Source organism: Marmota monax, unplaced genomic scaffold, assembly GCF_021218885.2.
Source record: "Marmota monax isolate L192 unplaced genomic scaffold, Marmota_monax_Labrador192_F-V1.1 WCK01_AAM20220418_F8-fsc00010, whole genome shotgun sequence".
NCBI lineage: Eukaryota > Metazoa > Chordata > Mammalia > Rodentia > Sciuridae > Marmota > Marmota monax.
The window spans coordinates 1,482,513-1,497,788 of NW_026692321.1; the positions used below are offsets into that span (position 1 = coordinate 1,482,513).

The window sequence follows — 15,276 nt, forward strand, 5'->3', positions numbered from 1 at the left end:
CGGGCGCTATTCAGATCCCAGGCTCTGGCGTTCCAAAGCGCGTGCTCCTGGCCACCCGCCTCCCACCCTCCTGCGCCCTCGGCCCCGCCCCCACCGGGCATTCTTCCCAGCCCGGCCGCCCTATGATAAAAGAAGGGTGCCATCAGTGTAAATCCAGTCAGATTGTCAATGCACCCGTGCACATTCCCAGTCTCTGCTCAATGTTCCATGACAACAAGGTGAGACGGCAGAGGTTACCCGAACAGCTGCCGCCTAAGCTGGAAATTGCAGGCACTGAGCACCATCTGTCTATACGTTCACAAATGTATATAAGGGCCATCTATCAGGCCTCGGCCCCGCAGCTGCCTCCCCGTCAGGCCGCTTCCTTTCTGGGCACTGAACAATAAGAGCTAGTTCTTCACTTTGTGTCACACAGAACGGCTGACTTGATTAAGTCCCCAGCTCTCATTATGCTAGGTAGGGTGTAGAATTTCAATGATAATCCATAATGCATGACCAGTTTGTCGCCATGGCAACATAAATTCAAGGTTACTAGCTCAGACGCGTAATTGGGTGTGCACTGAGTGCTGAAGGAGGGCTGTTAAAATTCTTGTCATAGAAAAGTAGCATCCATCATACTGTCTGGAACTGCAAAGTACTCCCCATCAGACAGAAAAATCCTTGGAGAAAAATGTTAATGAAATAACTATTACAGTCTAATAAAATTATTAAGTTGAACCACTTTAGTTTTTAAAGTATTTCAGTTAATAAGAAAGAAATAGACACCTCCTGAAACATTGGAGACTTGGATGTAACCTTCCCCACCACTATTTGTATCGAAATATGGACCCAAAGCATTTTTTGGTTTCAGTCTGATTGATCAAAACAAGTTCCTCTTAACAAAATAGACCATCACATGTATTTGTTTCACGTCTGTATTTCAGATTGGATTTTCCTGAGCTGTAAGAATATTTCCTTAATAAAATACTCTTTGGGAAATGAAATCTACTGCTTTGCTTTAAAACACTCAAAATTACATTGTGGGTGTTGTTTGCTGTATCTTCAAAAGTAGATAAATGAAAATTAAGGAGAAAACCAAAGAGTAAAGATTCAAAGAGGGAGAAGAGTACATTAAATTAGCAACCCATCCTGATTCGCATGGTATTTACAAGTATCTTGGTATTAATAAATATGTATAGTAGAAATTTGATTCAAATGTATATGGCTAATAAAAATGCAATACAAAAAGGAAAATGTGTACTCTTTGAAAGGATTTCATCTTAGTCCAAAATAATTATGGTAATTACTTGTTTTGGTGCCTGCCTTTGCCAGTGAAGTAGAACCGGGTGCAGAGTTATAAATGAGCCCTGCACGAATGGCGGGGGATGGAGTGGGGCGTGTTATTGGAGGGGCACCTCGTGACTTATGGAAAATTTTCTTTGATTGAGTGAAACCAATGCTGCTGTATATTGCGGCTGCTTTGGATTTTAAGTATAAAATGAATTGTTCTGTGAGATTATTTATTATAATTTTCCACCAAACATGACAAAATGCAAATATATTTTCTGAACCCCACAAGGCAGTAGTGCATGGTATTATAAGACGAGTCTGTCCTTTGTTACTGAGATTCAGTTTTTATTTAACTCTGCTAAAGAAACTTAAGATCCACTGTCTTAAAAGATAAGAGAATTCCTTCCAAATAAAGGCAGACTTGGCCCATGACCACAGAAATAATCTGTGCTGTTGCATGGAGCTCGCAGGAAGGGAGTTTAATTGAGCCTACATTCTTTTTACACTAAGCCCTCTCCTCCTGTCTCGATTGTGTTTTCTCCTCCAGTTACAACTTAGGAAATGCACAAATACAGTTATTGGCCTTTACATTATATGCACATCGTTCCAGCTAGAGTGCAAGGTAAAGGTACAAATAAAATCAGGTTTTAGGCAGCTGGCATCATTTCGAATATCTTGTTTACAATCCAGGCTTCCTAGCACTGGCATCAATTTTCTACAAAGCCATGCAGAATTAGATGACTTTAGAAGTGAACAGCAAAGATGTATCCTTTAAGATCATACCCCTAGGATCCTTGCAACTTTTAAAGTAGAAAATAAGAGAAAAGCAAGAATCAAAATCAGATGACCCAATTCCAAATATATATATGTAATTTTATATTGTTATGTTGTGTTTAATCATGCAAATGGCTGTGTCCTCTGGAATTTTTTTTAATTGAAGATATCTTGTGCAGCGCAATACCATTTGAAATATGAAGGGCTCAGTCTGAAAAGACTTGCTTACAAAAGCCACATCTGGAAGTGTGTTCAGATCTGAATGCACACATGTAACTCCAATTAACATCGTGAATGCTCAGGAAAATGTCCCAGGCCTGCTGGGGGGGAGGGGCGGGGGACCCAAGAAAGAGGTCTGTGTCTCTGGTTTAAATAGGAGTGACTTTATGGAGAACTCCCGCATGCCAGAGGCCTACCGTGGAGCTGCAAGGCTCTCCAGGCAGAGCATTTCTGATTCGGCCTTTTCTGAAGCACAGCGTAATCAGGAACAAATGTTGGGCTGGGCACCTGGACTGGGGGAAACCACCACAGCCATTTAGGGTGGGCCTTGGGTTTGCCTTTGAAAGCCTTTAAGGTAATTTAAAAATTCATGATGTGAGCTTGGCTTTAGTTGATTTCAATACACATTTTTGCACTGATATGTACTGATTCAAAACATACTGTTGGCTGTTATTAATAATTCTTTATGCTGTGTACACACATCATAAGAACAAAAATACACTTTTAATTAAACCAAAAGCATAAGCAATAATAACATGGGTTTTGTGATCACCGATATTGCAAAGCTTCCTAGTGTTCTTTAAAGAAAAAAAGAAATCAGTGGCAACCCATAATGTTTCTTTTTGAGGAATCAGAAAATAAAGATAGTATGTTATGAATTATTCTATGTCTATTGTACCTCAAAAAAAATTTTTAAAAGATCCACATTTGCAGTTTGAGAACACACTGTAGTTTATTTTCAGCCTTCACAAGCTAAGGCCTACTGGGCACAGCAGCACAGGCCGCAATCCCAGAAATGTAGGAGCCTGAGGCAGGAGGATCATAAGTTTGAGGCCAGCCTCAGCAACTTAGCAAGGCCCTGTCTCAAATTCGAAAATAAAAAAGCATGTGTCTCAGTGGTAAAGCAGCCCTGGATTCAATCTCCTGTACCAAAACCAAGATAAGATCTATTAGTCAATACTTCCAAGGTTAAAATGATAACGAAATCTCCACCTGGTAAGTATCTATGAATAACGACATATCAAGCCTCTAAATACACTTCATAACAGTGAGATGAAAATGCTTCAAGTGTTGAAATCAGGAGGAAATTCCATCCTCTCAGTATTGGCCACACAGAAGTTACAACAGAGCCGGAAGGAGCAAACCCCTGAGACCCGGCTCCTGTCACCAGCCAGATCCATGGATTCAGGCTCTAGTCCTTCCCACTGTTTTACTCTCTAACTCACATTTTTTGTTTTTTAAGCATCTCACATTCTGTTGACTTCAGCTTTATTCATTCAGCTTTATTCATTGTGTCAGGGATCAGAACATGATACTCCCAAATATGACACTTTCAGGCTGAAGGAAATTGAGAACAGTTCAGAAGCAGAGAAGTGACTCTGACTGATCTCCCTCCCTTGCCCAAAGACCCTCCTGTGCCAGGTGTCTTGCTTGTACCTGGAGGGAAGGACGGTCACACAAGGGGTCAAGAAGAACCTGGAAGAGCCGGCCCTGCTCGGTGGTCCATTCATTACCATGGATCACACCCTTGGGCCCTCCCCTCATATTCCTTCATGACACCAGAAAAATAGTTTCCCTGAGAATCTGGGTCTTTCTGAAGGATTCCAGGTCATGAAAAACTGTGGTGGATCAACTTGTCCTGCTTTCCTCTTATTAAGCCATGAACCATGCAACGGGAGAGGAAAAGATGTTGCCTTCTCCTCTGTGATTCTGCCACCAACAGGGGTGACACCCACACCTCTGCTCTGCACCTGCAGGTGACATCCTGGGCCTGCTGACAAAACTCCATGACAATAAGATTTCTCCAGGGTCTGCATCCCAGACCTCTGATCGGAGGCCCAGCTGAGTAGGGAGGGTAGGATGGGTCTCCTGCTCTCTGACTTCAGACAGACAGAAGACAGGTAGGCTTTTAGAGTGACCTTGCTGTGCTTTCTCATATTCTTCTGCTTTTGTTACAGGAATGTCCGATGAGAGCTTTGTGGCAAGGTTCAACACTGCAGGGAAAAATTGTGATGTTTTCCCTGAGTTGACCTGACACACATCAAGAAGCCAAAACCCGTGTTGTATGAAAGGAGAGGAGGTTAGCACTCCCCTTGACAAGGATGGAAGAGGCCCTCGGGCCTGACAACACGCATACGGTTAAGCCATTGCCACCTACATCGTGGCATCTAACCATCGTTTTTCTCTCGCTTGTTTGCTTTCTGGTATTTTAGGGCTGAGGCTGAGGTAGCCTCCTTGAACCGAAGGATCCAACTGGTTGAAGAGGAGCTGGACCGTGCTCAGGAGCACCTCGCTACTGCCCTGCAAAAGCTGGAGGAAGCAGAAAAGCTGCTGATGAGAGTGAGAGAGGTGTGAAGGTTATTGAAAACCAGGCCCTAAAAGATGAAGAAAAGATGGAACTCGAGGAAATCCAACTCAAAGAAGCTAAGCACATCGCAGAAGAAGCAGATAGGAAGTATGAAGAGGCGGCTCGTCAGTTAGTGATTATTGAAGGAGACTTGGAACGCACAGAGGAACGAGCTGAGCTGGCAGAGTCCCGTTGCTGAGAGATGGAGGAGCAGATCAGACTGATGGACCAGAACCTGAGTGTCTGAATGCTGCTGAAGAAAAGTACTCTCAAAAGGAAGACAAATACGAGGAAGAAATAAAGATTCTCACTGATAAACTCAAGGAGGCAGAGACCCGCGCTGAGTCTGAACAGCTTATGTACACAACTTTTTAAATTTTATATTATTTTCAAACTGCATCTTTGGGGTGGGGTACCTGGCCACCTCGTCTGGCTGTGAGAGTCCTGCAGTCTGTGCCGGCAGGGTACTGATCTTTCAAAGTTTCTTTCCCAGCCCAATCCCCACTTTTTTAGGTGAGGTTTCGTGAGGTCTGTTAGGTGTACATCCTGCAGCTTATTGGCTTAAAATATATTCTCCTTTGTTGTGGTCTCTTTGGGGCCAGTTGGGAGAAAGATAAACAATAGTGCAACTGTTTTGATACTGAATATTGACAAGTGTCTTTTTGAAATAAAGAACCAGTCCCTCCCAAAAGAAGCCAAAACCCAAGGCAGGACATATTTGGTTTAGAAACTCTATGAAATGTGACTTTCAAATTGCTCTACACACATGGTGACTGCAAGGAGCAAGATGCTTTCCGTGAGGTGCACCTTAGCAATAGGACTTATTTTGGATTTGAGGTCAAGTCACTATATACAGCAATCCCAAAGGACATGACTCGATTAGGGAGCATAAAATAGACATCTTAGTACACATTCCCATATGCATGTGCACATAATTTATGCGCGGGTATGATCTATATATGCATATGCAAATCTAAGAACACTGTTCCTTTTTCTTTCTTTCCATGATATACATTTACCATGGGATCTCTGTCCTGTACTGATTCCATGGTAATTTGATGCAACGTTAGGTGTAGCAATCCAAGGACTAGTTCTGGTTTATACCTACCCCCATTTCAGGATGTTTGGTGTTTCATTATTGTTGCTGATTTCAGCATGGTCTCTGCAGCAGGGTAGTTAGATGACTGGGCAAGAAGCCCTGTCATCCTCTAGGGATCAAGGGCTGTGATAAACTCTACCTCACCTAGTCAAATCCATTTACCCAGCATCTTCTTTTTTGTGCAGTATGATTTACATACTAGTGGGATTCATTATGCCATGTCCACACATTACATGACGTAATGTGATCCATCTCATTCCCTTACACCTCCCTTTTCCTCTCCTTTCTCTACACGCTGATCTCCCTTCTATTATTATCATCAATAGGTAATCAGTGAATCATAATAACATAGATGTGATCGGGATGACTCCTAGTACATGCACACATGGACAGAGCTCATCGGGCAGATCTCATTCCCCAGTATTCCTCATGCCCGCCCTTCACTCCTTCCTCTTTGTCCCCTTCTTGTACTCTGTTGGTCTCTGCTATGGTCTGGATGTGAGTTGTCCCCCAGAAGCCATGTGTGAGACAGTGCAAGAAGGTCAAAGGAGAGTGATGGGTTGTGAGAGCCTTAATCCAAACAGGGCTCCGACCCCTGAGGAGGTTAACTGGGTGGTACCTGCAGGCAGGTAGCTTAGGGCTGGGCAAGTGCTCCCTGTAGGCTGCCTTGGGGGCAAACATTGGGTGAGCTGAGCTTAGTTAGTCTCTTTCTGAGGTAGCCCGGACGAGGCCACCTCACTCCTCTGCCTCCCTCCATGACGCTCTTCCACTATGATGTCCGGCTTCACCTTCAGCTCCAAGGAATGGAGCCATCGGTCTAGGGACTGAGATCTCTGAACACTGGAGCCCAAAATGAACTTCTCCTCCTCTAATTCCTCCTTGTCAGGTCTTTTAGTTACAGCAATGAAAAAAATGATTAAACCGTCTTCCTTCCTTTTTCATAAGTTCCCCATGTTTTTATTCCTGGTCTTTTACCACCCACCAGCTTTCACAGATGAGCGAGATGAACCCCTGACTTCACAGATGAACCCCTGACTTTCACTCAGCATGATGTTCTGAAGTTCTATCCATTTGCCAAAAAAATGACATCATTTCATTCTTTATTACTGAGTGAAACTTCATTGTGTATATATATTACATTTTCTTCATTCATCCATTGATGGACACCCAGGCTGGTTCCATAACTTGGTTACTGTGAATTGTGCTGCTATAAACATTTGGAGGCATGTATCCCTATAGTATGCTGGTTTTAGATCTTTGGGGAAAATACCAGGAGTGTTATAGCTGGATCAGATCGTGGTTCCATTCCCAGTCTTTTGAGGAAGCACATATTGCTTTCCAGAGTAGTTGTACTAATTTACAACAATGTGTAAGTGTATCTTTCCCCCCACATCCTTGCCAGTAATTATCATTGTTCACATCCTTAATTGCTGCTGTTCTGACTGGAGTGAGAGGAAATTTCATGTAGTTTCAATTTGCATCTCACTGATGGCTAAGGATGTGGAACACTGTTTCACATATTTGTTGGTCATTGGTATTTCTTTCTTTGTAAAATGTTTGTTTAGCTATTTGCTCATTTATTGATTGGGTTCAGGTCTGTCTGTTTGTTTGGATTTTATTTATTCTTGGGTGTTAATATTTTTGAGTTCTTTATATATCTTGGATGTGAACCCTCTTTCAGAAGAGTAGCTGGTAAAGATTCTCTCCCATTCTATGGGCTCTCTCTTCATGCTCTCAGCTGTTTCCTGTGCAGAAGGTTTTTAATTTCATGCCATTCCAGTTGTTGATTCTTTTACCCACTCTCTTTTTTGGTGGGGTGGGGGATACTGAGAATTGAACTCAGGGGCACTCGACCCTGAGCCACATCCCCAGCCCTATTTTGTATTTTATTTAGAGACAGGGTCTCACTGAGTTGCTTAGCACCTTGTTTTTGCTGAGGCTGGCTTTGAACTTGAGATCCTCCTGCCTCAGCCTTTTGAGCTTCTGGGATTTTAGGTGTGCAGCACTGTGCCTGACTTTTACCCACTACCTTAACTCATCATGATAGACAATCAGGAAGACAAGCGTCAATCAAAAATCTGATTTTTAATTCAATTTTTAATGGACTGTGGGAAAGCTCCGTGGTAGAACACATGCTTAAGGTGTACAAAGTCCTTATTCAAACTCATGGCTCCACCTGAATAAATAAATAAATACATGCATGCATACATATAATTCCAAAAATAATTAATGCTCTTAGTAGGTTATAATTGGGGAATATATTGAAATATTTAGTCAATATATATTCACCTAGAGGCCATTTGATTTGTGAAAATAAACTTTCAAACAAAAGGAAGTAGGGATGTGTTCCATACTTGGCAACAGTCAGCATGCAACAGACTTGGTATTTAAAACTGTTCTGAGAAGAGTTTAATCTTCACTGCCAAGAGACACTGTGTTCGAGAACTCTGACTCCCGGAACTGTTGGTCTAGGAGACCCAGAAAGTCACTTGACCCATCCAAGCTCCACCCTACTCCTGAAACCCTCCGAAATCGGTCCTCTGACTGTGAGAGTATTTCTGTGGTAAGAACTTACCCTGTGTGTGAGACACAGTTCTCTAGAGAATCAGAACTAAAAGGATGTGTGTGCGTATTGTGTGTGTGTATGTGTGGTGTGTGTGTGTGTGAGAGAGAGAGAGAGGGAGAGAGAGAGAAAAGAAAGACAGAGAGAGAGAAGGAGGAAGAAGAGGAGGGGGAATGTAACAGGGGAACTGGATCACAATTATTGATATCTTCAGTTTTTTTGTACCTGAGACCAAAAGATCTGACCATAACAGAAGAGAAAAAAAAATCACTTTGGCCCACACTTTCAGAGATTCAGTCTGTGGTCAGCCAACCCCAAAGCTCCGCTCTACGGTGAGGCAGAACATCGGGGCAGAAAAGAGGAGGAAAGCCGCTCAGGACGTGGCAGCCAGGAAGCAGAGAGAGCCCCACTCATGGGGACAAAATGTAAACCTGCAGGCAGGCCCCAGGGTCCTAGCTCATCAGTTACACCCTGCTGTCTCTTTTACCACCCGGTTAATCCATATCAGTGGGTTGATCCACGGGTTAGGTACAACATTCATAATCTACTCACTCGTCGCTGAACATTCTCGCATTGTCTCACGCAAGAGCTTTGAGGGACACTGCATATCAGAACCACAACAATCATGGTGGCTGAGAAGTCCTACAGTGGGCATGGCTGAGTCCGAGTCCAAGTCTGAAAGCCTCAGATCCAGGGAAGGCACTGGATGGGCAAGGCCCTAGTTTCAATTCCAAGGCCCAAGGACTGAGGACCCGTCTCCTGCAGTCCTGTAGCTGGAGAGCCCAGAGTCTGATGCCCAAGGGCAGGACAAGGGGGCTCGGCTCTAGGAAAGACCATTCCCTTTCCTCAGCCTATTTACTCCACCTAGGCCCCCAGTGGACCGGACAGCGACTGCACACTTGAGGGCAGGTCTTCCCGCTCAGTGCACTGATTCACAGGCAAGTCTCTGCGACCACCCGCACAAACACACCCAGAGATCATGCCTTATTGGCTCTCTAGGTGTTTCTTGAGTTGGTCCAGTTGACACGGGTGCCACAGGCCTTTGTTGTCCTGCTGGGGTAGGACGGTAGCACTTTCCCACTGGCCTGCACCACAGAGCCCAGTAGCAGTATGATGCGCACGGAGGGGCCCCCGAGTTCCAGGTGTTCTGCTGCTTACCCCTGTGAGGCGGTGCTCCTGTCTGCCTGCTGGATCCACCTCCCCTGAACGAGGGACAGGGAGCGGCCAGGTGCAGCCTCCTCTTCCATTTCAAGGTGTCATTGTTGTTTCTTCGGTGGGGGCTCTCTGTCTGGATCCAAGACCACATGTCCAGCTGAGGCCAGCAAAACAAGGACCGGAAACAAAACTTTACCCAGTAGGAGTCTGGAGAGCAGTACCACTTCCACAGTCACCTGGTGACTAGACCCACTGCTCCTGGCTATGGGAGAAGCAGGAATGTGTATTGGACCCTGGGTCAGAGCACTCGTTGGCCCCTGGGAAATCCTGGCCCAGCCTGCAAGGTGTGGCCTCCTCACTGGCCCTATAACTGTCCCTTCAGAGGGACAGTGGGCCAATCTGTCCAGCTGCCTGCTTCAGGAGGGGAGGGACATGGCAGGACTGTGCCTTCAGGGATGATGTCCTGTGGTCACATGTCACTGTGAGTGCCTTGGTGGGAATCAGTGCTCTGTGGAACCTCTTGTCAGTGGATGGGATGGCCAGCACCTGCCAGCACCCTAATACCAAAAGGAAACTAGAATCCACAAAGGTGCAGTGAAAAATAGAATTTGTAGCAATTCCTAGAATTAGGTAGAAAATAGGAGAGAAGTGTCACAGCAAGGCAGGGTGCTTGACCTCCTGTGTGTTCTAGAGTTCTTAGAGTCTCCAACCAGAAAAAAAGCATCGTCAATCCTTCAGGACAGACCACAGTAGTCTCCTTGCTGTGGTTGGGTATTGCTTGACTGTGTCCACCAAGGCCTCCTGTGTTGGGTCACTGCTGGGGGCTAGTAACAGGGTGGAACTCTAATTCAACTGTGGTGTTTAGCAGTGGGACTTGGAAATGGTTAGGCTTGGATAGTGTCATCAGGGCAGAGCCCCATGATTGAATCCTGATGTTTTTTAACAGAGAAGGAGACCAGAAGCCACTCACATGGTTCCCATCTCTCCTGAGAAGTCACACACGTCTCCCTGTGATGACTTGTGCCCCCTTGGGACTTGGCCAGCAAGAACGCCCTCCGCAACTGTGAACCAAAGTTAACCAGTGTTGGCTGAAACTCACCCAATCTGAGTTGCCAAAGGTGACAGCAGACAGACTGGTGCACTGTGTGCCGGAGTCTTGTCCTTCACCTGGAGCCATCTTGAGTCAGGTGGCCAGGAGGTAAAGGATGAGGCAGCCACAGGCCAAGAGCCCTCTCAAGACTCCTCCCCTGAACCTGTCCACTCCAGAGTCCAGTGTGCTTCCCTTCCTGTGTCATGTGGTGGAGGAACACGGGAGTCCTTGACATTGGGGATACCAAAGATAAAGAAGTAACCTTGAGGGCTCGGGATGTGGCTCAAGCAAGCGGTAGCGCGCTCGCCTGGCATGCGTGTGGCCCGGGTTCGATCCTCAGCACCACATACAAACAAAGATGTTGTGTCCGCCGAAAACTAAAAAATAAATATTAAAATTCTCTCCCCCGCCTCTCTCTCTCTCCAAAAAAAAAAAAAAAGAAGTAACCTTGAGATGGAACACCACACCACACCGAAGTTCTCTCTGGGCAGCAGTAGGGAGGAGGAAGTGGGGAACAGAGCAGTTGCCTACGGGGACAAGGCTCAGACTGAAGGTGTGTAGGAAACACGGTCCTGCTCAGCTCTGAGAAACGTGTTCCTCTGCGGGGAGGGCAGGTGGGCAGAGGAGGAGCTGGCGACCGGCCGGCAATAGGCTGCAGCCAGAATGGGAGAGGCCTGGAGCCAGAGGGGGCTGTCAGGACAGCGAAGTCAGGCATTCCACGTGGGATGCAAGGGCCATCGGGTCCTCCCCAGCAGGACTCCCGAACTGCCCTAAAGGCGACCATCACCTGCACCTGTTCCTAAGTGGACCACCTGTTCTCAGTGACACAGCGGCAAGTGGCAAGGTGTGCTCATTTCAAAAGCTCATCTTCAAGCATGTTTCACCAACTAAACCCTGAAATGCTTTAAGACCTGGGGAAGAAGTGGTGTTGCCCAAGAGGGAATCTGAATTCCCTTCTGACGTCAACACTCACAAAACTACTGACCCATCATCAGTAGGACGAGGGTGAGGTTCCTGGGCCTCCACCGCCTCCCCTGCAGGTCTATTTGAATCTGAGACCATTATTCTCAAAATGATCAGTGTTCGCATTCTCAGATGCCGTCTGGGAGATGTATCAGTTAAACACCTCCCTCCTTTTTTTTCCTGTTTGTCTTCTGAAAATATGTACAGCTAACTTTTATTATTGATGAAAATAAGTATAGGTACTCCTAGAATTCAAAATTTGAGCTGCTTTAGTTTATCTGTGTGATTAGCATTTGAGTCTATTGAATATCTGGTATTAAAATTTTTATAATGAATGAAATTCCCCAAAGCATGTGATACCCTGCCAACAATATTACATGGAGGAATTAAAAAGATAATATCCTTTTTATTCTAACACAGTTGCTAGTTCTCAGTGCAGTGAGCTGATGCAGAGTTAAATTCCAGTTATCTTTATGGTTTTTTAATAACAGTCCACAAAATTAATAATACACCTTACACTGATCTAGTACCTCTCAAAACATATTATCTAGGCTTTATCGTCTCATTTATTCTCACAACATCCCCCCCGTGAGATAAGGATAAATGGATATGACTGACTAGGAAACCAAAGGAAAATAGAAACAGGCTCATGTTACTGGTTGGTCAGCACCAAAAATAAGACCAAGACTGATCTTAATCGTCAGCCCTGTGGATGATTCTCTTCTCTGAGGACGAAGTGACCCAGGAGAGGAGAATTTCTTTATTTTCACTGCATACATTTCACGAGACATATTGGCACTCAAAAGTGATCTAGAATTCTAAGGTGCCGCCCCCTGAGCAAACTTCCCATTATTCTCAGACATGAGTCCCCATGAACCTCTTATAGCAGGAATCACAGTGTCTCCGTCCTTAAGCCGCTCTTAACCAGAGTGTGCATGCAGGCTTCTCCTGTAGAGGTGCAGGCATCTCCTGTGGGATGCCCACGGTTTAACTATTGCAATTAGAGATCAATCAATAGTCTATAGAGATCAGCCAATTAGAGATCAGTCAATAGTTTGCGGCCAGGGAGGAGACACTGTGGAGGCTTCCTGGAGGCCTCCACATGGGGGAGGGCTGCTTCCCCACCCACCACTCCCTGGCTTCCAGACCTTAACCACAGTCAGCTATCATTGGTTCCTCTTTGTAGCAGTTCTTGAAGTGATTTAGTAGTTTACTAAGTGTGTAATGTGTATAAAAATGGTTAATTGAAAAGTGAAATGATACAATGTAACAAATAACTAAGGTATAAACATATAAAGACAAATACACAGCTAGAACTCATGCGTGGTGCTGGCATTGGTGTAAAACTGAGGGTCACCGCCACTCCTGACTGTGGGGTCTAAGATACCCCCGTGCCTGTCTGACAGGTCTTCATTCTCCCATCAAACATTTCTTCGTAGCTGTCATTTTCCACTGGAGTCTGCTGGTCAGCACCTCCTGCGTGAAGGAAGGTATCCACTGCACACACGCTCAGTCTCTTCTTAAGCACTTACCACAAGAGCAAATTGTAAAGCGCAGAGTCCTTGTGTTTGGGTGAGTTTAGCCATCTGTGATCTCATAAGTGCAGGCATGTTGAAGGGGTCAAGGGGTATGATCCTTAGCAGACGTCCTAGTCACAGATGCCACTGAGTCCCAGGAACTTCTCTTTCTTTTTTTGTGGACTGTGCAGGAAACAGGAAAACACATCCCAGATTGACTTTTTATACTGGAAAATGAAGAAGTGGGTCACTTAAGGGTAAAATTTTATCTACTAAAATGATAACTCTGGTTTTTGACAGGGTGAAATTCTCAAATAATAAACAAAATCTGGGGGAAAAAAGAAGTTGACCTAGTTCACTACAATACTGCAAAACAAATAACAGGTTTGGAGATGCTGTTTAACACCAGAACAGAGGGACTTTGTAGCCAAGGAGAAGGAGCCCTGCATGCACCTTGTGGGATGTGTGGGCATCCCACAAGGTCAACAGCAAGAAGAGCCAGCTGAGGTTCCCAACAGAGACATTACAGACAAAAAGGAGCATGCACATTGGGAGGCAGGGAATCGGCAACCTAGAATAATAAGATGCAGCTCATTTGCTCATTACATTTGCAAAAGAAAAACAAAGCCACAACAATAACTTTATAAATAACGTGAACTGGAAGGAGTGTGGAGAAGTAGGTGCCGTGGGGAAGCTAATTTGGTACAACCTTCTCTGAGGACAGCTTGAGATCATTGATTAAAAATATAAATACCCATCACGACTGACCCAGAATTCTTTTCAGCACCATCAAGCAACACTTGCAGCAATGGATAAGGGAGCACACGAGGGAGGATGTTTAGCACACTTGCTGTGAAAGCAAAAAGTCTAAACAGCTAAAGTCTGAAAGAGAAAGTGTTCAAAAACATTGAATATTTGTTATAAAATGTCATGGAACAGAAAGGCTTCAATTTGTATATAATGACAATAAAGTATTTTCTGAGCTACACATCCATGGAAATAGGAACACATTGCAATGTCATCCACTTGCTATTTTATCCAATAGAAAAAGGAACTGCAGAGTGCTTCTCTATGCAGATATACAAGTCAAGGGATGCTGATACAACATGCAGAGAATTGCTGAAAGCCGAATCTCTGAGAGGCAAGTGGGCTTAGGGTTGTGGGAACAGGATAGGAGGACAAGGAGATAGAAGGAACCTTTTCAATTTTTATTCTCATTATTTTTACAACTGGAAGACAAGTGATAGAATTCTCTGTTGCCAGTTATGCTATTTATTTATTATTTACTTATTTATATTTTTGTAAACCCTTGGTTCAGGAATTTGCAAAATCGGGCAGAGGTAGCCAAAGCTCAGACATAGTGCAAACCTGCTGGAACCAGAAAGCTCTGCAGTTATCCCACCTCCTGAGAAACGCTTTGAGTGGACCGGTGCCAGGACTCAGGACTGGTGAAGCCCAAACTACAAACAACCTACCAACCACCATTGTGTGGAGTAGGTCAGGTGTTCAGACTTGTTCAGTAATTCTAAATAGAAAACAAACACAGATGAAAACTTCAACAAAAGAAAACAGGTACCAATTTTTCTTAAAAAAAAAAAAAAGTGAGACCAAATTCTAAAAAAAAAAAAAAAAAAAAAAAAAAAAAATCTCCATAAAAACGTTTTCTCAAAACTTCTGTTTTTCTGGTAAATTTCAAGAAGTTAATGGTATTTGTTGAAAAAAAGCACAAAGCTTTAAGACCTTAAGTGACAATAAAGGAGGAATGAGGTGATAAAGGAGGACTGTGACAGCAGAGCACACTGCACACCAGGCCACTCCCGCACACCAGGGCACAGACTGGAGAGACAACAGGGCCCTGCAGAAAACAAGTGGGAACAGCTGCCCCAGCACAGAAGGACGACCTCTCAGAAACCTCGAGGAAGAAGAGGCTACACGTGAGAAACAGAAGAGAGAATTGTCGTTTAGATGATGGTGTTTGGAAAGAAAAAATCAGAACAAATCAAATGGAGGAATTGGTTAAAAAAAAAAATGAAACAGAAGAAAACTCACTGAAACTTGATAGGGATTTTAAAATAAGGATGCAAAGCACTTATCTTGAGTTAACACAGATCACACAGGCGTACTCACACCCACATCTGTGTATGTAAGTACATGTCTGCCTGTCTATCATCTATCTATCATCTATCTATCTAAGCTCATTTATAGGCAAATAAGAATTAAAATCAGACTACCAAAAACAATACATCATCAGACACCTGTAAAGCATTTAATGTCAATCAT

General features: G+C 44.3%; 1 non-coding gene and 1 pseudogene across 1 annotated transcript; both read left to right on the top strand.

The window, feature by feature from the left end:
* Positions 1-4,122: 4,122 nt before the first annotated feature.
* Positions 4,123-4,984, top strand: LOC124090820 (tropomyosin alpha-3 chain-like; annotated as a pseudogene).
* LOC124090883 (U6atac minor spliceosomal RNA) lies at positions 4,321-4,446 on the top strand. The gene has a single exon (XR_006851268.1). It is a non-coding gene; the product is annotated as a U6atac minor spliceosomal RNA (small nuclear RNA).
* Positions 4,985-15,276: the final 10,292 nt, after the last annotated feature.